At 33.8% G+C, this 24,701-nt stretch overlaps 1 protein-coding gene across 1 annotated transcript in view; it reads right to left on the minus strand.

Moving 5' to 3' along the window:
- Positions 1-24,208, minus strand: part of Oct-TyrR (Octopamine-Tyramine receptor) — a 768,006-nt gene extending 743,798 nt beyond the window's left edge. The window contains exon 1 of the mRNA XM_089636976.1: positions 23,775-24,208. The gene's annotated coding sequence lies outside the window, so the exon portion shown is untranslated. The remainder of the gene's footprint in view (positions 1-23,774) is intronic.
- Positions 24,209-24,701: the final 493 nt, after the last annotated feature.

Raw genomic sequence — 24,701 nt, forward strand, 5'->3', positions numbered from 1 at the left:
TAAAATTATGTCTTCGTAAGTAGTTTCAAACGTTTTATACATTTATTGGTTTTTGTCATTCTTTGTAAATTTTCCAATAAAAGGTCTTGGTTATACCTAGGTTGAACTAGTATTGATTATGTTTAGATAAAAAATCTTTTATAATTTTGTTATCTTTCAACACAATTAGTTGGTTATCAATTTGGGAGGCGGCTATGGGTACCGCCACCCCGAGAATCATTCATTGGATAACCAACACTGCCGTAGGTCACCCAAGTGGTTAACTACGTTTAGTGACTTAATTGCACCGCAGTGATAGGGATGAATTCAAACGTCCATAACTGACCCCCAAATTCCTATCCATCCTTCATATCAATTTTCTTCTTGTGAAAAATTATTCTCTCAGGGCTTCCTGTGTGGAGCTAAAGTAATTCAGAAATTCATTATGAATAGCTCACCTTGCTTTTTTTGACAATTTTTAATAAGTAAATAAAAGTGGTGTTGCTAAAATAAGGTTATTAGGCTAACCTAAACATACATCATGCATCCAACACATGATGGAAAAAACCAACGATCCAGAAACCTCTCTGACCTTGTTACTGAAAGGGGAACAGGAGTAGACCTCAAACAAGTTGACCTATGATATAAATATCGTATTAGGGTTCAGTTGGTAAATTGCGACGAGAGACCAAAACTTTAAGGAAACACTAACGTGGCATTAGACCAACAATTAATTTACAAAAATAAACGGGTATTCGTTGTTTTTCACTTATAGTCATCATGATACAGAAATCAGAATACTAAAAAAATACAAGGAAGGTAGAAGCTTTTGAATGTTGACTCTATTAACTCAAATAACCTTGACCTTGGTTGAACAGTGTAATTTCTGATTTACCTTGTTCTGAGATATGAGGTGCCAATGTTTGCAAAGACAATTTTTTATCTATTTACCTACCAATCTCTGATTTTTAGGTCTAATCTTATGTCGCTAGGACATAATAATTCATTGCATTAGGTGCTAACTTCATTTCGCGAAAGCCATTCCAAGACAGAGCCAAGTTCTATTTATTTTTTAATGTGAAACCGCACAAGAGTCCCAACTGCTCTCAACCATCTGGAACCTATGAGGTACGTTGTGATGATAAAACTTGTGGGGAGGAGAAGAAGATAGAGATGAGGAAGGTGGGGAAGTATCGGGCTATTCAGACCTGGTCATCAAACACGACAGAAGCCATTTCAAGCAACGTTCCAATTCAGAATGATGGTCTTACAACATGACGATACTGAGAGTATCTTCCACTCTGTAACGTGCCCCAAATAAACTTTATATATATCATATTGTGTTAACTTTATATATATATAAGTGTATTGTGAAATAACGCAAATTAATCAAATTAAAATTATTTGCGCCCGCCTGGATATGAACCCGTGACCTACCGCTTGCTAGTCCAGAGCCTTATTCCTCGACCACGTAGGCCGTCAAGGGGAAAGATTTTATATTTTCACTATTGAATTAAGAATGTGCAGATTTCATTTAATTTAAAAAGGTATTATCTGATTTTAATATATAATTAAGTCAAATAAGAGTTATTTCTTTATTATAATATGGAAAGGGAGAAGGAGGCTTCTGTATCATTTGGATTGTTCAACTTTAAAACATAGAAATATTTTTCTTTAAAATATATTAAACTGAAATATTTTACACAAGATTGAACTTCCAAAACAGTAATTGTTCAATAAATTATGAGAATTATCTTTGCGAACTTTGACACGACAGAACATCACAAACACAGGCAATGTTAGAACCCTATACAACTAAAGTGACGAACACTGCGCCTCGTAACAACGATCAACTGTCAGATACAAACAAAATGGCTACTGTAAAAGGTTCAAAGTGATGTTAGAACCTTGTAAGACAAATGGAAGCTTTAAACGTTGATGCTAGAACTTTGTCAGATAGATCTGAAAATTATTTTGCCCACAGAAATTAGTTGGATTTGCATTAAAAAAATATTTTTTCTAAATAACCTTGGTGAAAAAAGAACCTCGTTCAAAAAAAACCTTGTTAAACAAAAACCTTGTTCGAAAGAAACCTAGTTCAAAAAGAACCTTGTTCAAAAAGAACCTTGTTCAAAAGGAACCTTGTTCAAAAAGAATCTTGTTCAAAATCAACCATTTGTTAGTTATTAAGGTGACGAAATAGTTAAATAATTGCTAAATTACACTTGTTAAATGTTGGTCAATTTTCGAAAAATTGTTATTAAAAAATAAATTTTAATATATTTAACTAACATTATGAGTAGCATCATTAATATAATATTGTCTGTAGTACTTTGTTTTATTTAATTATAATGGGCACAACGACAAGTTTGAAGTTTAAAAAATCCATACAAATAACAAAGAATAAATACAAACCGTCCATAACGGTGTACAACAATGTGTAAGAATAAAACGTTACGTATGTAAAACAACAATAACAAGAAATAATAAAGTTTGGGCCAAGTTGAAACAAGACATTCGAGAAATTTAGGAAAGTTCTTGAGGCTATCGCTATATATTATGTCCGGAAACATGCCGCTATAGAAGATGTAATATTATAGTCGCCACATTTGGATAACAGTTTCGTATAAGGTTAACTTGGTTCTGTGGAAAGGAATGTGGAAAGTTTGATGGTTTCTTAGTAAACGGTGATTGATTTTGATTTTGACTGTGGCCGAGAGGAAAGATTGTACCTACATGGTTACTTTATAATTGTGAAAAGAAATTATTTACGAGAAGAAGAATAAATCAGCGTGTCTTTAAATATTGTTTAAACAGTTTCATACAAAATATCAATACACACATATATATATATATATGATTTTCTACATAATTTAATTTTACTTCGCTAGGTGCAACATGTTCTGAGGTGTTTACACTTACATTTTATTATTTTGTTTCACATTTTTGATACATTTTATCGAACTTCCCCATAAGCTAGCTAGCTTGAACCGTATCTTAGCAAGTAGTATACGATTTCATTTGGAGTATGATAAAAATTGAATGTTCATTTTATTATAATGATTAATATTACTAACACAAGAATAACGCTGAATAAATTAAATAGAAGAAGACAGGTAAGTAGAAGAAAATTAATTGACGGTTCATGTTATATGTAGCGATTCTTAAAAATCAATTGAATAGCTAACTATCTAACTTTTGTGAATATAATTAGAAAAACAAAAGCATTAAAAAAATTTGGAAGTCCGGATTAAAAAAGAAACACTAAAGAATAAATTCAATTTTCGTGATTCTAAAACATCAAAAAAAGACGTACAAAATAAATCGAATAGAAATAATAACTTTAGTCCGTCTTAGCACAGCTAGCGAGGAGGACTGCGAAATAAAATTTACTGAACATATATTCACTATCATATTTTGTATGTACAATTCTTAAATATTCGATACTATAAAAATTATAAAATAAAAAAATTTACGATGGTTTCCTAAACATTGGTTATTGAAACAAAAACACAGGACGGTATAAAAACCCGACCTTCAATAACTACCAATCAGATTTTGGTTGCAACAATATCGGAAATCCTTTTCTATAAATTGTTATTCCACGGACCTTCATAAATTGCAGCTAGGGTGGTTTTCTACCCTTTTCCGGCAAGAACTGTCGGAATACTTGTATATCATAATAATGTAGGTGATATTAACGTTGCTATGCCTTACGTTACATTCTCATTTTATTTTATTTTAAAGAACATCAATAAGATAACTATCAAAAGTTTTAACGTGTACATCAATTGCATCGTTCCAATCGAAAGGAATAAAAGGATAAATACATAGATGGTTCTAAACATATGTATTAAAGTTTTTCTGATTTTTTTTTTTTACTTGATAGTGAATGGTTAAAGATAATCTTATGTTAACTAATTACATTTTGCTTAAATACGTATTTAAATCTTAAGCCTTACATGCATTAAACTTGTCCATTTAAATACTACGAAAATGTCAGAATGATATCGGATGAAGAAATTCCCAACTTGAAGAAAACATTTGAATCAACTACGAATAAACTGGATACAAAGAAAACCGAAAACATGGAATCATCAAGCGCAACTAATCCCGATTCAAATATCAATTATGTAACAGTCAGGTTACCACCATGCTGGAGAGAAAGCATATCGCTTTGGCTAGTACAGGCGGAAGCGCAATTTGCTAATTCACGTGTTAAGGACGACTTTACTAAATATAACATAATTATTGCAGCGCTAGATTCTCAAACTCTACAATGCGTTAGCGATATTGTCACAAAACCACCCGCAACTGACAAATATTTAAGCCTCAAAGCGGCACTTATTGACAGACTGCAAGATTCGTCTGAGAAGCGACTCACCCGACTACTTACTGGAATCCAGCTGGAAGATCGGAAACCAACCGGACTCCTCCGACACATGATGGAACTTGCCGGACCAGCTTTAGCGGACAGTGCTATAGTGAGAACACTCTGGTTGCAGCGTTTACCGCAACACGTCCAAGCAATCCTGTCAGCTTTAACCGACAATGACACGAATCAGCTCGCGTTGGCGGCTGATAAAATAATAGACGTCTACCAGTCATCCGAATGCAGTGCTGTAGACCATCAAAATAAACCGGGTACCTCAAGAAAGGAAAATACGGAAAATTCTATATTATTACAACTTCAACAGCAAATTTCCGACCTTACACATGAAGTGTCACGTTTAAAAATGTCTCAAAATAACAACTTTACAAACTTCCGTGGACGACAAAACCAGAGCCCACGTCGAAATTACTCTTACAACAATTCATCACAACAGAATCCCGCTGGAAGGCCGAGGTCCAGGTCTCGCGGTAGATCACCCAAGAGGAATCCTGATGGATTATGTCATTTCCACAGACGTTATGGCGAAAAATCCTTTAGATGTTACCAACCATGTAATTTCAAAAACAAAAATTCGGGAAACGACAACGGAACCTCTCAGTAGGGACGTGCGAGATTCCGAGTAACACATGTCGTCTCTTTGTTTATGATCTACAAACTAGACAAAAATTCCTAGTGGACACTGGGGCGGACGTTTCTGTCATTCCTAGAAACCCGTCATACAACAAAAATAACATCACTTCTGACAACTGTCCAGCTACACTATATGGTGCCAACGGAAATCCCATCAAGGCATACGGCACAAGAACTGTAGAACTCGATTTTGGCCTACGTCGAGCACTAAAATGGCGATTTATTGTAGCTGATGTATCAAGACCAATCCTAGGTGCAGACTTTCTTCATCATTTCAACCTAACGGTGAATTTAAAAAAGTCAACAATCGCAGACCAGTCAACAGGATTAGTCATAAAAGGAATAACTCATAAGGGACCTACATCCGGTATTTCCACAATTTCTTCATCGCAAAAATACCGTGATATTCTAAACAAATTCCCAAACTTAACAAGACCTATCATGAAGACATCAGATGCCAAAAAACACTCAGTGACCCACTGCATCGAAACTCGAGGACCACCCGTTACCGAAAGCCCGCAGGCTAGCACCAGCCCTACTGGAAGCGGCGAAGAAAGAATTCAAATATCTGATGGAACAAGGGATCTGCAGGCCTTCTAAAAGTAATTGGGCCAGCCCGTTACATATGGTAAAAAAAACCCAACGGCGAGTGGCGTCCTTGCGGCGATTATCGTCGTCTTAATGCTAAAACGATCCCGGATAAATTTCCAATACCTCAACTTCATGATTTTGCACACAAACTTGCAGATGCAACCATATTCAGCACAATTGACTTGACCAGGGCTTATCATCAAATACCAGTGGAACCTGAAGACATTCCGAAGACTGCCATCATCACACCATTTGGATTATTCGAATTCACATCCATGCAATTTGGTTTATCAAACGCAGCGCAAAGCTTTCAACGTTTTATGTATGCTGTGACAAGAGATTTGGACTTTTGTTTCGTATACCTTGATGACATCCTGATTGCTTCTAAAAATGAAGAAGAACATAGAAAACACTTGGAAATATTACTCAAACGCCTTGCTGAATATGATCTAGTAATCAACATTAATAAATGCCAATTTGGCGTACCTACAGTCAACTTCCTGGGTCACACAATAACACAAAAAGGAATGTCGCCTATCAAAGAAAAGGTGAATGCCGTCATAAATTTTCCATTACCTAAAACAGCAAAAGACTTGCGACGTTTTTTAGGCATGTTGAACTATTATAGAAGATTCCTCCCTAAGGCTATCAACACTCAAACTAAATTATTTGATTGCATTGCCGGTTATAAGAAAAATGACAAGAGGAAAATAACTTGGAATCAAGAACTGACGGACGCATTCAACGAATGCAAACAACTCTTAGCTGACGCAGCATTACTCGCACACCCAAATACCAACGCTAAAATAGCTATAATGGTTGATGCTAGCGACATAGCTATGGGTGCGTCATTACAACAGTCAAATGGCGATTCTTGGGAACCTTTAGCATTCTTTTCCAAGAAATTTTCACCAGCACAGCGAAAATACAGTACCTTCGATCGAGAACTTACTGGTGTTTTCGAAGCGGTAAAATATTTTAGAAGTCATATTGAAGGTCGAAATTTCACCATCTATACAGATCACAAGCCAATCACCTTTGCTTTTTGCAAAAAGCGAGCCTCTAGCTCTCCACGTCAAGAGAGACAGTTGGATTACATTGCCCAATTTTCAACGGACATCAGGCATATCTCTGGAGAACAAAATATAGTAGCGGACGCACTATCTCGAATCGAAGAGATTAACAGCCCTACTTCTATTGACTACAGGCAGATGGAGAAAGCGCAGTGTCAAGACGACGGACTTATGAAGGCAAAAGATGACACCGCCCTCGCCTTATGTCAAATGGTGATTCCAGGCTCGGAAGCTTCAATATGGTGTGACGTATCAACGGGCCACATCAGACCATTCGTACCCGCTTGCATGCGAATGCAGGTAATCGAAAGTGTACACAATGTTTGCCATCCTGGCATCCTGGGAACGACAAAGACCATAAAACAAAGATTTGTTTGGCCTAACATGGCGACAGACATAAAAAACTTTGTCAAACAGTGCATAGCTTGCCAAAAAGCTAAGGTCTCTCGACATACGGTTGCACCATTAGCAACGTATTTACTACCAGAGGATCGATTCCGTAATGTTCATATCGACCTGGTTGGACCTCTCCCAGCGTGTAACGAGTACCAATATATACTCACTATGATTGACAGGTACACACGATGGCCCGAAGCAATCCTTTTGAAAGATATGACTGCAGAAACCGTCGCTACTGCACTGACAACACATTGGATTGCCCGTCACGGAACCCCAGATACCATCAGTTCGGATCAGGGCAGACAATTTGAGTCCTGCCTCTTCAAAAAACTAACCGAAAAATTTGGAATAAAACATTCTAGGACCACCGCGTACCACCCACAAGCTAACGGTATGATCGAGAGATGGCACCGCACCTTAAAAGCCTCTCTCATGGCTTGTGGCGATCGAAATTGGGTCGAAAGCCTCCCATTAGTTCTACTTGGTTTGAGAGCAACGGTACGAGAAGATCTGAAGTGTTCACCAGCTGAATTAACCTATGGTAGAACCCTTAAATTACCCTGTGATTTCTTCACAGCAACACCACGCGAGGAACCAGACACATATATCGGACGGCTACAAAATACGTTCGAAGCCATTAAACCAACTCCTGCCAGTGTTCATGGTACAGGAAAGTTTTTTGTCCACAAAGACCTACCTAGCGCGACACATGTGTTCCTGAGAACTGACGGTGGAAGAAGACGACTGCAGAATCCGTACGAAGGCCCGTACAAGGTGGAAGAACGGAATGAAAAAACATTCCTAATTACTGTAAAAGGAAAACCTAAGCGTGTCACAATAGACCGCCTAAAACCTGCTTTTGTTCCTGCAGAAGAAAATGTATCTGTTCCTACATCTGTTCCAGTATTACCAGAAATAATCAGAACCAAAAAATCTGGTCGAAGAGTTCATTTCCCAGACAGATTAGGACAGTTTAAAGCATAAAAAGGCATTTCTTTTCCTAAAAAATAAATAAATGATCTAACTAACCTATGTACTTAGATATGTATAAGCAAATCTTATATACCTATACTTAGAAATGTCACACCACGCTAATGTCCTAAATATATAATAGCTTAATAATATGTCTTATATTGTTCATGTAAAACAATGTATCACATATTACCAAAATATATAACTGTACAAACATGTTTTTTATAATTTTAAAAATATTCCGCAAGCGTTAATAGTTTTTAAGTTTTTTTTATATACTTTCACCATTCCGCAAATAGCGAAGAAATTGCAACTTGCATTTAAAATAATTACGCTTTACGCGTTGAAGCCTTGTATAATTTAAAGCTATAATTTTAAGCACTTTTAGGCTATATTTTTTAATATCAAATTCACAGATGATAAAAATTTTTAATGTAGTAATATAATATAACATGTGATAATTTATGTGATAATTCTATCCAAATGTTTATAGAAAAGTGTAAACATTACTTGGCATTTCATATATGTAATAACAATAGTTTACAATGGAAATAAAAATGGAATATGCCAGACTGGATGAGGACACTACCCAGTTTCATTTTTGTTTAATATTACTATCTCCATTGATATGTAGAGATAATAAATAACACATTTCGATATACAGTTGAAAATAATTAAAAAAAATAATTCCTGTTGTATTAAATTTAAAAATGTACAATTGTGTGTTATAATCACTGACAAGTTCTCAACTTTATAATTTTTTTCTTTTTAAATCATGTATACTACTATATGTTTCTTACTTTATATATCGTTTAACAACTGGGGGCGAAGTATGTAGACGGTACCTACCAGCGACCTGCCAGCGAACAGCACAAAATAATTATTAATTTAAGTTCCTTATTATGGCAACATTCTGTGTTCAACACAACGGTCCGCCAGTGAGCCGACCGAATTATTCTTGATTTCCCGCTGGACCCGACTGGTTGTGCCTTTTAGATTACCGTCTACATTCTAGAATCGTCCATGTAAATTTTATTGTCGCGTATAACAATGTGTTCAAATAAACTCAGTGAATTTCAATATTCTTTTATTAAAAACAACCTTCTGATATTGAGAGTACTTTAGGATCTGTTTTAACCCAAAACACATAAGTAAGTAAAATCCTAAAGCTGGTCCGGCAAGTTCCATCACGTCGGGGTCACCAATTTAGGATTTTACTTACTTATGTGTTTTGGGTTAAAACAGATCCTAAAGGACTCTCAATATCAGAAGGTTGTTTTTAATAAAAGAATATTGAAATTCACTGAGTTTATTTGAACACATTGTTATACGCGACAATAAAATTTACATGGACGATTCTAGAATGTAGACGGTAATCTAAAAGGCACAACCAGTCGGGTCCAGCGGGAAATCAAGAATCATTCGGTCGGCTCACTGGCGGACCGTTGTGTTGAACACAGAATGTTGCCATAATAAGGAACTTAAATTAATAATTATTTTGTGCTGTTCGCTGGCAGGTCGCTGGTAGGTACCGTCTACACTATAAAAATTATAAAATAAAAAAATTTACGATGGTTTCCTAAACATTGGTTATTGAAACAAAAACACAGGACGGTATAAAAACCCGACCTTCAATAACTACCAATCAGATTTTGGTTGCAACAATATCGGAAATCCTTTTCTATAAATTGTTATTCCACGGACCTTCATAAATTGCAGCTAGGGTGGTTTTCTACCCTTTTCCGGCAAGAACTGTCGGAATACTTGTATATCATAATAATGTAGGTGATATTAACGTTGCTATGCCTTACGTTACATTCTCATTTTATTTTATTTTAAAGAACATCAATAAGATAACTATCAAAAGTTTTAACGTGTACATCAATTGCATCGTTCCAATCGATCATGACAAATAAAATTATACCCATTTCTTATACTCTCAGCACGTGTTTGAAATTTATGTTTCTTTCTAAAGGCCATTGTGATTTCTGGGAATTCAATTTTCGAATGTCGGCCACTTCAAGTTTGAAGCATAGTAATTATTTTAAATTTCATAATTTAAATGAAAAAACCTTTATTATTGTCACTTTATACCTACTCTGTTTCATATTATACACAATAAATTAATTGGTTTTAAAACCAATTATATTCGAAAAGCTACAATTTCAAAGGTGAAAAGTTTTTCCGGTAGTTTTAGAAAGTTGCTAAAGTACTAATAAAAAAAATATTCCTCCTTACAAAAATGAATAATTCGGTTTTTAGAGAAAATTATGAATAAAAGACATTGAATGAGTAAAAATTTGTAAGCATGCACCTAAATGAAAGCTATTGCATAATACTGATGAAATTGGAATTCGGAACTGATTAAATCTCTAGATAGCTCTCCACAATATCTAAGTAACCAAACTTTTTAATCTTTCTTTATCTAGTGGAATTTTTACTTGACTCCAATTTGTAGAAGGGTGACAATAGTGATGTTTGTAATTAGATACCGATATGTATTCAATGGTGACCGGATAACTCATCAAAATTATAATTCATCACATCTTTAAAAAGTTGTATAAAGTCATAGAAAGTGATGAAACAAAAACTTTATTAACTGGGTTAAATAGGTTAGGTTAGCTTAGGTTAGGTTAAGTATAATTTTAATTTTTTTCATCGTTTCTAATGACTTTATATAACTTTTAAAAAGTGTGTTGAATTGTCACTATGTTGAGTTATCATGGAACCGTATTCAATCCACCAAACTTAAACTTTTTGAAAGCCATACTGAACAAACTAATAACACAAACAAAACCTGTCATATCACCTCACCAGTTTGGATTTATGTCAGGTAGAAGTACTCTTTCCAATTTAATTATCTACGAAAATTTTATAACTAATGCTTTAAAAGAAAAAAAGAGGTGGACTGGAAGCGGATGAAATTCTTATTTGGAAACTGGAAAAGCTTGGTATACGGGGCAAAATATAAAACTGGTTTAAGAGCTATCTTACTGGTAGACAAAAAATTGTTAAAATAAAATCCTCCCAGTCAGAAAAATTAATGCAACAAGTGGAGTCCCACAGGGTTCACACCTTTGTCCAATATTGTTTTTCTTGTTTATTAATGAAATTACAAAAATACACCATGGTGTATTTATCTTAATTTTTGCTGATGATCACAAAATGTTTAACGTTGTAACAAGTTTCAAAATAATATGAAAAAAATATTAATTTGGTACAAAACTGGACTTTCATATCTCAAAATGTCAAATAGTCAGATATTTTCGAATAAAAAATCAGTTGATCTTTAATAACTATACTCTTGAGACATAAACATAAATTAAAGACTAAGGCATCACTTTTCAATTTAAACTTTTTTTTTCAACAATGTCTTCTCTGCCATAGGTCACCACAAGTGATACGCTATGTGTGGTGACTAACACACTAACTGCGGTAGAAGGGGTTCCTGGGTCCATTGGATGAGGTTTGTCTACGTCTTGGCAATAGATGCGTCTGTCCACCTACTGCTTGGTGGGCCGGATTGAAAGATATTGGTGAAGGGAAGCTTTTGGACCTCTCCAGCAGACCTCTACCGACCCATCATTTTGCACCGCAGTTAGAAGGATGGATTCTTCATTCCTGGTCACACTGACCCTCAGATTTATATCCACCCCTCGTACCTTTTTCCTTGTCAAAACTTTCTCTCCCTCCTTTCCTTAAAGTGAACTTTCACATAACATTCCCTAAGATATAAGCACTGAGGGAAATTATTTTCCTCAGCGTCTCCTTTGTGGATAAATAAAAAAATCTAAAGCCAGTAACCGATCTGTTAATAATCTTTCTAGTGTATTTTTGGCATTTTTAAGATATGGCAAGCCCATTCGAAATTGTACTTGGTTGAGAAAAAATAATTTATCTACGAAATACCACTTTCGAGTTTTCTTTACATATTTCAAACTCCTCTCCATGTAACATGGGTAAAGAAATAATCTCATTTCAATAAAAATATATTTCTATTTCATTGGTCAATCACATCAGATAAAAATCAACAAAGAGAAAGATCAGAGGGCGAATTGCCAAGTCACCCAATATTAGGAAGCGATTTTCATTTCCGACAGATTTACGATATTCAATCACAAACCAATATTAGGCATCACAATATTGAAGCAAAGTATTAGATTGGGTGGTGGAAAATTTTTCAACTGAACTGTTGAGTACTATTGTTATATTACACGGAACATTAAATGATAATAAATAATCTGATGTTTAAATTTTTCACAGTATGTAATTGATTTTGAGGCAAAATTATACTGCTTAACACAAAAATGAATAAGTCATGAAAATGATTAATTAAAAACTTTAAGGCTTAAATAAAAAAAAAATCAAAGTTGCTTGAAATGTCTTTAGCCGTGTTTGGTGACCAGATCTGAAAAGCCAGGAACTCCCCCACCTTCCTCTTACCCATCTTCTTCCCCTCTCCATAACCTTCTTACAACATACTCCGATGTCATAATCTGGCTAGCTCCAGTCGGTGGGAGCAGTTGAGACTCTTGTACGGTATTCACATAAAAAAACACCCTTCCAGTATTCTGTTGTTTAAGCCTCCAATCGGAGGTTGCTATCATTACGAAAATTAAATTAATGTATTATTGCTGGCAATGAAATTTTGAAAAAGATGTCCCATTCAGGAAAACAATGAAATAGATATATTTTTTATGTTTTTATAAACCTCTGTTATCTATATAGATTTTTCCTGTGACAGGTAAAAGCATGTTTTTTAAATAGAGCCATCTGTTGGACGTAAAATCAACACGCGCTATTGTTTTTCTATCTTCACGGACAGATTGGGTTACAGCTAGCTAATAATGATATTCGATTATTTTTTCGTCCAAACTGTTGTACAATATTAATAGGGTAGTTGATTTTTGTTCCTCTATAATCTGTGATATCAAACTTCTGCTTGCCTGAAATATTTCATGAATATTATAACTTGGCAATGATTGAAATTACTATCATAAAACATGGCATAATTTAAATTAGAGCCTTACAAAAACCCATGTTTTAATGTAATAAGACGGTAAATATATTTTTTTAATAATTGTATCTCGGGTCTGGCAATTGCGATGACTTTGGTAAATGTCATAAATAAGCCAAAATATTTATGGGTTATTTCACAAATTTAACAGCCCTCATTACTTAAATTGAAAATGAAATTCACGTAAAAGCATTGCGCAAAAATATATATTTTTAAATAAAATATATATATATATATATATATATATTTTTTTTTTTATTAGTAAAAAAAGATACACGAATTACATAATATAACAATTACATAATATAATTACACAATATAGTAGGTTATTAATTACATAATATAAGTATTCGATGTACCCCCATAAATAAGCAGGGCTTGTGTGTATGGGGGTGTTGTTATATTTGTTTATATTTGGTACGATTCAGTTCAACTGTTCGGAATACTTTTTAAGGTGGCTTTTGAATTCTTTTATATTTGCATTCATGTTTCTAATTTTTTCTGGTAATGAGTTAAAAAATTTAACTCCGAGATATTCATGGTTGAACTGTCCTATTGTTTTTTTACATTTAGGAGTAGGAAGTATTGACGTTTGTCTAAGATTTCTGTTATTTTTAAAGGGTGCAATTTTATTTTGAATATAGTTTTTATAAATTTGTAATGTTGCATGGTAGAAGTATAATGATATATACATTTTTATTTACATTAACTCCACACAGGAGTTCATTAGGAAAATAATTTCACTACGTCATTTTTGGGGATGCCGTTTAGAGGGTTTTTTTAAGAAAACAAGGAGTGAATATAGATCTTGAAGAGACCCATGTTGTAAAAGGGAGGAAACACAGAAGCAGGCAAATCGTTTCACAGCCGAGCTGTTGAACTTAAGGCCGAGTCCTAGAAGCGACCCGTTCTCACGTGACAAATTTCATCCTTGTATAAAAGTTGGGCGCGCGTTTTGCGTGTTTCCCGATTATAAGCCGGTGCCGATATATGACCTTATCTTAGTTGTAGGTTGACTTGAAAAATTGAAATACAACTCAACCAACGTAATGTAAATATATTTTTCAAATGGTCCAACCCCTTTTTTTCTTACATTCGTTTATTAGAAAAAATATCGTTTAGCATTCGTATCATAATATTAACATTAATTAACGACTTGAGCAATTTTTGGCAAATTGCGGCAAATTTGCAAAAACGTTTTGAAAATAAATCATCGACAAAATCTTGGTGGAATCATTGGCTTTAAACCGTAGTAAGCAGTTCATATTTTTCTTGTATAAATATTTCGAGGAATGAAATTAGTTAAACAATATGATATAATGCTATATTTGTGGCACGTTCGAGAGTGGAAGATACTTTCAGCATCATCTTGGCGAAGCCACCATTGAAAATCTAACCGTATTTAGTGACTAAATCTGAATGACAAAGTCCTTTTCTATATTCTTCTTCCCCATTTCCTTCGCCTCCCATCTCTTTCAGCTTCACAACATATCCCAATTGTGGATGCGGTAGTTTTAATGTTTGGAAGTGGCTGGGTCTCTTGTGCACTACTTTATTTTAATATTTAATAATCTCGTACATAATATATTTTTTGTAAATTTCATTGAGTAATATATGGATCAATAAACGCTGATTGTAAATATCTAAGTTGTATTATGTCATTAAACGTTAAATATATTTTTGGTCTGCAATGTTTAATTCTATCGTCGTAATGTATGTTTTTAAACACCGGTAAATTGTATATCATTTGCGGTTGTGGGTGTACTTTTGCACTTTGGTTTAATACTATAACATTAGTGACGAGATGCTATCACTTTACTAAGGAAGTGTTGTTTCACAGAATTTTAAAAATTCATCAAATTTCATAGTTGATTTTCATGTTCAGTAAAAGTTCTGTTCAAGTTTTGTTATTTTTTCAGATTTGTGAAACAACTGGCCAATAATTATGTTATAATATAACATTAAGGAACCTTCACAGAACTTGAAAATCAACTTTTAAATTTGATGAATTGTTCAAATTCTGTTTGAAAAAACAAGGCTTCCTTGTTTTTCAATGTTAAAAGCGGTAAATCTTAAGAATATAAAATGTCTCGACTCTCGTGCGCTGAAAAAAATGTGTAGACTGGTGACCGGTTACGTCCCACGATTTTGGAAGACCAGAAAAACTAAAGAGTATTTTAGTGGGAAGGTCATTATTGATATATTAAAAAATGAATTAGAGTTGAAATGAACTTTATCAGAACTGCTTTATTTATAAAACCTTTTTTAGATTTGTTTCTTAGATTTTCATGTATCAACTCTTAAAGCTTCGTGGTATGAGTGTGAAATGTGAAAAATATGTTTCTAGGATGGTTCTTATTGAATAGTATTAAGTAGTCTTGATCTACTATTTACATATCATTATGTTGGTATTATTCTGCCAGCAAACGTTAACTTCAGAATTAACGATTTCTGCCAGAACAGGACAGAAATAATTCTCTAAGACTTTTATTCCGAAACACAAACATTTTGCAATGTGGTAAGTAAGCCATACGTCGCAACTTTGCGTGTGTTTGTGAGATTTATAATAAAAAATCTACACTGAGAAACTCTGCAAACATTTTGTCAAGTGAAAAATCTTTCACATTTTTTGCGGCAGAATGTTAAAATTTGCAAATTGTTAATAATCTAAATAAAATAAAACTTAAAAGTTCGCTTCTTAGCTTTTTCGTTATTTTTATACGAATACATATAGAGTCCCAACTGCTCTCAACCGCTTGGAGCTAGTGAGACTTTGATATCCCTAATTGGGGTATGTTTTGAGGCTGAAGGTTATGGGGAGGGGAAGGAGTAAATCGTAGATCTGGTCAACTAACATGGCTAAAGCCATTTCAAGCAATGTTTCAATTCTGAATGGTGGTCTTTCACCGGGGCCAATTTGGGAGGCGGGTTTAGTACCGCCGCCCCGGGAACTATTTGCACAGGGCCTTCTGTGTGAGGTTAATATTAAAAAAGGGCGATACTGAGAGTATCTTCCATTCTGGAACGTGCCTCAAGTAAACCTTAAGTTATTTTAGAATGAATAAATTTTGAAATAACACAAATTAATCAAATAAAATTTACTTGCGCTAGTCAAGAGACTTACCCATCGACCAGAGAGACATTAATTATTTGACGATGGATATTAAATAAAAAAGTAAGCCGCTTGAAATGGAAATTCACTCACGACTACATTTTTTCAATAGCATTTATTTTATATTTTTACTTCAATGCTTTTTCCCTCTGTCGCAGAAATAAATGAGTAAAGTTGACCTCCAACGTAAAGAAATATACTCCTTGGACAATTTTGTGCTATAATATGATTTAAGATTTTCACGGCCAAAAGTACTTTTGATATTTGTTTTTGGGGTGTTATGCCGTGTTGCGCTAACTCCTTCTTTAGCCAACGTTTCAGACAGCATTGCAGTGTCCATCATCAGGGCAGATGTGTTATTTGAGGTTGTGTTAAAATGTGAGCTTATGTATGAGGTTGTGATACCGTGTTGCCAGCTCCAACCCTCTGACCTAACATTAACGTATCATTTTTATTTTTATTTTTTATTTATCCATAAGTTTCCTATGGAAACAGATGGAGTGTATAAACTCAGCTGTTCCGGATGTGACAAGGTCTATGTAGGCCAGACAGAACGGACTATCTCCAAAAGGATTTCAGAACACTTCAGAGCTTGTAAACTCGGCCACCCTGACAAATCGGCAATTGCCGAGCATTTTATTGACACCGGGCATTACTTTGGATTTGTTCCTGAAATCCTGGGGAGACACAAAACTTATAGAGCACGGCTGATTACGGAGGCCATTGAAATTCATAAAAATCCCGTAAACATTAATAGAGACGATGAAGCTAAGCTCAATAGTTCTTGGTATCTGGTAATTGACGGATACACCAGAGCTAAACGAAGAAAACCACTTTAAATAAAAAATGATACGTTAATGTTAGGTCAGAGGGTTGGAGCTGGCAACACGGTATCACAACCTCATACATAAGCTCACATTTTAACACAACCTCAAATAACACATCTGCCCTGATGATGGACACTGCAATGCTGTCCGAAACGTTGGCTAAAGAAGGAGTTAGCGCAACACGGCATAACACCCCAAAAACAAATAACAAAATTTTCGTGGTATGTTTGTCTAAATTATATGTGGTGCATAATGTATTCTGTATTACATTGCTTTGTTGAAACTTTGGTGGTTGAACTTTAATTCACTGTCGAAACGTTGCTTGAAATGCCTTGAGCCGTTCTTAACAATTAAATTTGAATGAACAAGTACTATCTTTCTGAATCCCCTTCTTCTTTCCCTCCCCAATTTCTTCAGCTCCACAACACATCGCAAACTTCCAAAAATTTGAACCTTCGCCCTACCGTTAAAAATAAAAGTTTTTTTTTTGGTAACAACATTCAGATATTTATCAAATAATGAACGAGTCTTTATCATTGAATATGATATTTCCATTTTTGTTTAGTGAAAAACACTAACCCTCTTAGTAATCATCGTATTTTAAATTTTACACAGCTGATAAACAATCATTTATGATGTATGGTAAACGGGGTGTAGCGAGCCGGATGAGGAGAGGCCGAATTGGGGAGACTCTTACTTTGACCTCTCCAGCCGGACTAACGCCTTGCATCGCAGTGCGAAGGATGAATTCATGCATCTCTCCTGAATACACTTACTCACATATTCCTATCCATCCCTCATACCCTTTTTCTTTCCAGAACATCTTCTCCTTCCTTTCCTCAAAAATACAACATCATTGAAGATGACACAGGCCCCGAGGAAAATTATTTTCCTCAAGTCCTCCTACTTGGAGTAAATTCAGAAAAGACTGATCTTTATATCCTCATTGATAAATTATAAACTACCTTTATTTTTGAATACTTAATTGAATTAAAATAAATTGGTTACGTGTTATAAAATTTGATATAAATTCAGCAAAGTTGAAACTTAAAAAAATAAAATCTGTGATTTTTCTATCAACAAATATAATTTCATTAAATATTATGCATTTCATATCAAACATTTACACATCGGAGAATAAATCATATCTCATTATTTTAAATGAAAATGTTCACTTGGAAAATTATTTTAAGCAATAATTATTAGCTTGAAACACCCCTACAAATTGAAAAAAATGCCGCTGAAGGAAATTGAACCCGCAGCTTTCTGATTACCCGTCAGCTGCGCTAACTATGCTACGTCAGATCTATTTAAACCCGCAAAATAATTCAATAAGTTCTTTTTTTTTCATTAAAAAAATTATATTTTTGGCTGATTGCTTGTAATAATTTGTTATCTTCTGTATTAAATCTTGTCTTGTAAACATTAGTTTATCATTAAAACGACTTTTAGTTAGAGTTAAAGCAAAGAGGTGGCACCCCATTCAGCGCCTGATAAGTGCCTGATAATGGCTTTTCTATGTTTGTTGACTTGAATAGACAAGTTAGTCCTCTTCTCCATTTTCCAATTTCTTTCCTGTCCCTCACTTCTCTCCGGAATCTTTCAGAACAAAAGGTTTCACATAAGATCCCCTCCAGCAGGCGCAGATATTGGATAAGTGTGGAACTGAAGAACCGTGGAACCGAGAAACTGGAGAAATGTGGAACCAGCTCGATATCGAATGAAATGAAATTTTATAGATACCCCAAATTGATTACATTATAAAACTTACATTTTGCTTGGGAGCGTCTAAGTACAACGCTTTCGAATTTCACAAATGTAACAGTTATAAGTTCATTTACATAATTTAATTCTAAATGCGAGTCTACGTAATATATCTATCTTTTACCGGAATATGTCGTATAAATTTGAAAGCCCAAAATTTAACCTAATTAAGAAAATTTCAGCAAAATTCACATTTAAATTTATTGCGATGCTGATTAAAGCTGTATTTTTATCATAAGACGTTTCAATTTTGTTTCGTTCTAAACATATTTGGGTGACAAATAACCTGACATTATTCGAAAATCTTCTACTATCGCCACAGTAAGTGGAAAAATGTTGCTTTTGTTGTGATGAAGGACTTAGCCAGCGAGGAATTGTACACTCTAAGCCTGGGTGAGAACCAAATGCGATATCAACTCAACCACCAACCGGTCATAAACCGGACTTTAAAGAAAATAAAAAAACGTTAACCATTCATTTATAACCAGCAGGTTAAAAGCTGGTACCGCGGGTTATCCGATTTCCAAGAGGAAAACCATACCTACACAGAAGGTGCACCTGCTAAATTATTTTATGAAAAATTGAACTATTCTCGTTGATAATCGATAGATGGCAGTACTTCCGTTTGTAGCCGTGAAGTAAGATGTACTGTGTACGGCAGACGTTGCGTATTAATACTATGGATTTCCAAAATTTTACAAGTGACCTGACATGTTTTGTCATTTTATGGAAATTTACTGATAATAAATCAAAACTTAAATGTCATCAAGATTTGTACGTTACTATTTGCTTTTTTTGTGAAAATGTATGTATTTTGCTTGATTTCCCGGATTGTTTGTAGAGTGCCTTACTCCTCGACCAACATACAAATAAGAGTGGTGATGTTATTAAAAATTACCACAAAAACTAAAAATTTATATTAAACTCAATAGTGCACGGAGGATATTTCAATATTTTATGTTTTTGAGTATTTTCTAGTATTTTTTGAGTAAGTCACCTGTGTCCATAACAACACCTCGAAAAAAAATTGAAGTTGAAACAATGTTAGATATATGCATTTTCTCTCCTGCTCAGATAAAATCAAATTAAAAAAATATATTGCTTTCTTTATAGCTGTTTATTTAGGATCGGTATTCAATGAATCCTGTATCTACAACCAAACATTTCAAAAATTGAACTATTCTCGTTGATAATTTATAGATGGCAGTACTTCCGTTTGTAGCTGTGAAGCAAGATACAGAAAAAAAATATTAAAATGTTATTTTTAAGGTTTTCGCAGGTGTGATGTAGAAAATTTTTCTGGGTTTACCCGCGTAACGTAGTCCTTAAAATGATTTTTTCAACTCCTGACGTTTCGGACAGATCTCACTGTCCATCATCAGAGGCCTTATGTCTTGAGTTATATCTCCGGCTGATCGCTTTCGCGTGTCTGTTCGATCTAGAAAATAAAACCTAATTTTGGTAATAAAATTTGGAACAATGTATTTTGACTCAGTGATCCACTTCAACCGGCTTTTATAAATTATTTGAAATGAACAAATTGTGAAGTAACACAAAACAAATGAAATATACAAATATACATGCACACGCTGAGATTTGAACCCATGACTTACGGATTCACAGCCAAAGACCTATCATTCAACCACCAAGGCCGCCTGATTTGATCCCGTATTGATAGAATCAGGATATCTCCCCATCAAACCCCTGGAAATTACCAACCGCTATTTGTCGGACCCTCAAATAATCGAATTTTCGCATGAAGAATTTTCTATTTCCAATAGTGAAGTTAGAAATTCTCACCTAAGGTTCAATGCGCGAGGAACAAACGGCGGATAAAATGTATAAATAATGACCACTGCTTTGGGAAATCAGAAGGATCCCAAATAACGTATTTAGTGTACGTCCGTTACAATTGGAACTACATCCGTTGGGGAACCCTTTGAAAAAAAAACCTTTGAATTTCTTGCACGCCCGGAGGCTGTTAGTTCTTAACAACAAACTTACATTATAAAACTGCTTGATTTAAAAGGAATTGATAACAGTGTTGACTTAGGTTTTGCACTAACCGTTTTTTTTATGTGGAACCGCACAAAAAATCCAATTGCTATCGACCGTCTAGAGCAAGTGAGACTATGGCATCTCTAATTGGTGTATGTTGTGAAACTGAAGGTAGTGGGGAGGGGAAGGAGAAGAAACAGTGGCAAAGTATATGGCTAAGCATGGTTAAAGCCATTTCAAGCAACGTTTTTCTTGAAAAAGTTTGGTATGAAAAAGACCGCGCAACCGTTCCCCTTAAATCATTGGAATTTCAAAAAAACTTAATTTTTCCATTTTTACTCTAAAACCATGCAAAATCACCCTACTAGAATAAGCAAACTTTACCCCCGGACACCTTGTATAATATGTTATAACTAGTAGCATGTACATTTATGTACATCGAGGGTCTGCCAGCAGAACACATTAAGTCCTTAACATAAGTTATGTAAACTTTATGCTAGTTTTTTTGTAGCCATGGATAGAAAATTAGTAGAAAAAGCTATGTGCTAGGAATACTGCGCAAAAGAATTATCACTTAAAAAATATAATTTAACGACTTAATGCGTTCTACACATTATTAATAAAATTTAAAAGCCATTCGAAGTTTTATGTGCGTGATATAAAAAAAAAATAAAAAACACTATGCTTTATAATTTACATCACTTCCATAAGTATTATAGAGTACGATTGGCATTCCATCATTGATGTAATTCATAGATGAACATTGGGTTTCACTAATCCATTTTATGGCCACTTAAGAACACAAGTGTATGCCGATTGATCTGTAAGTTAAGTTAGTATGTAAGTTGCGTAAGGAGAGAAGTCTAGCAGCGCCTACCACTTAAAACATTAATATTATTATAGTCAGTCATTGACCACTTGAATTGAAGTCTTGCTACTCGACTTTACCTTCGTTATATTCCCAGTTAGGTACACATTTTTTTTATTAACTTCATCAAATTTGTTAGCACAAAAAGGTAATTTGAAACGCACGTCAAAATCCGAGATAACAATTAAAAAATATATATATAATTTTTTTTAAATTTTATTTCTAAATATGATAAAGGGTTGCAAATTAAATTTTTTTATCACTTTGTATACATTATTGCATGGTTATTTCAACCTCTAATATAAAAATGAAAACAAATCCGTTTGTTGTGTTGTGTTTATAGTTCGTGTACCTGTTTTCCTTTATTTCTCAGTTTGTTTTTTATTTCTTAAAATACTGAGGCATTTGTACAGTAAAACAACGCATGGCTGATGAAAGCGATTGAGAAAAATGAGTATGATTAAGAAAGGGACACTTACATTTTTTGCTCATGTAGAGCAAATGAATGTAAAAAGCAAATGAGTGTACGGAAAGTAAAGTCGGGGAAGCATGAGAAAAACTTTGCATGATCAAACGTCAGAATAACAGAAGGGTGTGTATAAGTTGATGTATGAATGTGAATGAAGCAAGGAGTGTATGCCAAGACCGAGTTGTTGGGCAGTCCATTATATCTGCCTACCATGCGCGGGAACGGTCTTACACTATTATCTCTATGAAACTTTTTGTTAAGAGAACCAAAATATAAACCTGTTTTAATACATTTTTCTACCATCACAAGTGGTACATTAGAACAGCTCTTATTCTTGATAAACGCATCTATTTCAGCTCAGAGCGTATATCCTTCAAAATAAACCTTTAAAAGATGAGGTGTAAATACAATTCAAATGTTTCATATTTTCAATTTGTTCAATAAGAAAAATAGTGAAAAATGAAACATGGCCAAATACAGATTGTGCGTAACTTTTATCACGCAAAAAACCAAAGATTTATACGAGTTTATCTATTTCTTTGAAATCCATTAACTTTTTATACTGGGGCGTCAGGATTTGATTAAATCTAGAAGGAAAGGGTTTCATTTCCTCCGAAGCAAAAACACACATTGATTTCTGATAGATAAACAATTTGATGTACGGGCCTTTCGCATGAACTTACTTGTATATTTATTTCTTCAATAATTGCAAATTCACTGATCAAATATAATTCAACTTTGTTTGCACCACTATTTTAAGTAAAGTATAAACGTATTTTAATTGTGTATTGGTTCTTGGTGTCTTTTTTAGATTTTAATTTAAAAAAGATTTAAATAAATTTCAAAACAAATGATTTATCCTGACGAATAAACCATTGGTTTTTAAATTTATATGTCTTTTTTGATTAGATAGTGGTGTCAATAAAGTAATTTATTTTATTTAAATTGTATTAAACATTGAATAAAATTAACTGCAATTGACCGTAGCTTAAATATATATATATATATATACATATATATATCTCAAAATATATTTAAACAAAAACCCTGCATAAATTTATCAAGAACATTAAATACATAAAACTGCTTATAATAAAATATTTGAAATTTTTCCCTGAAAGAGATTTTATTTTAATATTTTAATTATTTTTGATGACCGGCTTAATGAACATAATAGTTTAATGTTCATTACGATAGCTGAATTATTTATGTAACATATATTAAATATGACAATCAGCAAAACAACTCAGAAAATATATACTTTTTTTTAAATCTTTTTCGGCTAATTTTTGGTAGTTATAAGAAAAAATAATAAAAAAAACTTTGCGAAAGGTGGAAATAAGTTTACTATTATTTCGATTTTGCAATTACACAAAAGTTACAATTTTATATTTTTTTACAAATAGTAATGGCTATGTGTCTTCGTTTTCAGTGATAGAAAAAGAAAATAATGGATATGCTTCAATAATAATTACTGTCAGTAATCAATAGGCACAAACAAATTACTTGGGAAAAAGAGCTCTTTATTTTTCATGGCTATATTATAATGAATAGTTTAAACAATAATGGTAATAATATTATAATCTTTGAACCAAGTCTATCATAAAGAAATCAATTTATTGATAATTGTTATTTCCTTTAAAATTAACTAAACCAACGGCAAATAGGTGAAAATTGCTTACATTATTTGGTTGTGCAGCTTCTCTATGGATCACTGCTCTGGAAATAGTTGTTCTATTGGTGAAACTTTTTTTCCATTTGTTTATTAAAATCCACTCAACCAAATCACAACACAGCCTTTTTATAAAACACCAATAAAAGTGCAATAATTTCTATTCTTTTAATGGCAATCTCAATAAATAAGTATTTACAAACAACAGTGAAAATACTTTTGCTGTGATTTTATTAAAATAAAAACTTTTTTTAAAACACCTGTTGAAATAATTTTAGAAATATTTCCATCTAATGTCACTTATTTCTATCAACAACATCACTTCACTGAGTTATGCATTGATTCGAAAAAATCATTGACAGTTTACAAAAATTATGTATGAATTTCAGAAGTCATATTGACGATTTGTTTCCGAAGTTTTGGGACAAGAATCAGCAAAGCATTCGACACAACCTTCTACCAACGGGTTTGGCACGCGACTGCCTGTCTACCATTCGTTCAAGCTAAAAGCATCCCCTGCGTTTACCCCTAGCTTGACCCAACAACCGAAGAACTAACAAAATAGAAACACCACAAAAAAACATCAAGAGGCACTCAAATCTTTCCAAATAAATGTGTTGGATGCGTGGGACCTTTTTGCGTAGTGCTTTTTACTGAAGTGAAAACTTTACGTTTTCAAGCTGAAGTTAATTTTCTACCGTAGAGGAAATTTACGTGCAGGAAATTTATGGCAAGCAAAAAGGTGCAGTTTTAAGTTAAGTTTCTACCAGTGTTCGGAGTTGTGTGTTTGATTTTTTTCGTTAGTTGGCCTTATTTTAGCGTCTGATTTTAAATGAATGTTGTTTCGTGTGTTTTATTCTAATGAATGTACCGCTTTTCTCATTTGTGGGAACCGCGCGTAAAAAGTTCGGCAATCTTCAGTTTGACTGTAAGTGGT

The sequence above is a fragment of the Hesperophylax consimilis genome, chromosome 11 (genome assembly GCF_061612785.1).
Source record: "Hesperophylax consimilis isolate HC1 chromosome 11, BYU_Hcon_1.0, whole genome shotgun sequence".
Taxonomy (NCBI): Eukaryota; Metazoa; Arthropoda; class Insecta; order Trichoptera; family Limnephilidae; genus Hesperophylax; species Hesperophylax consimilis.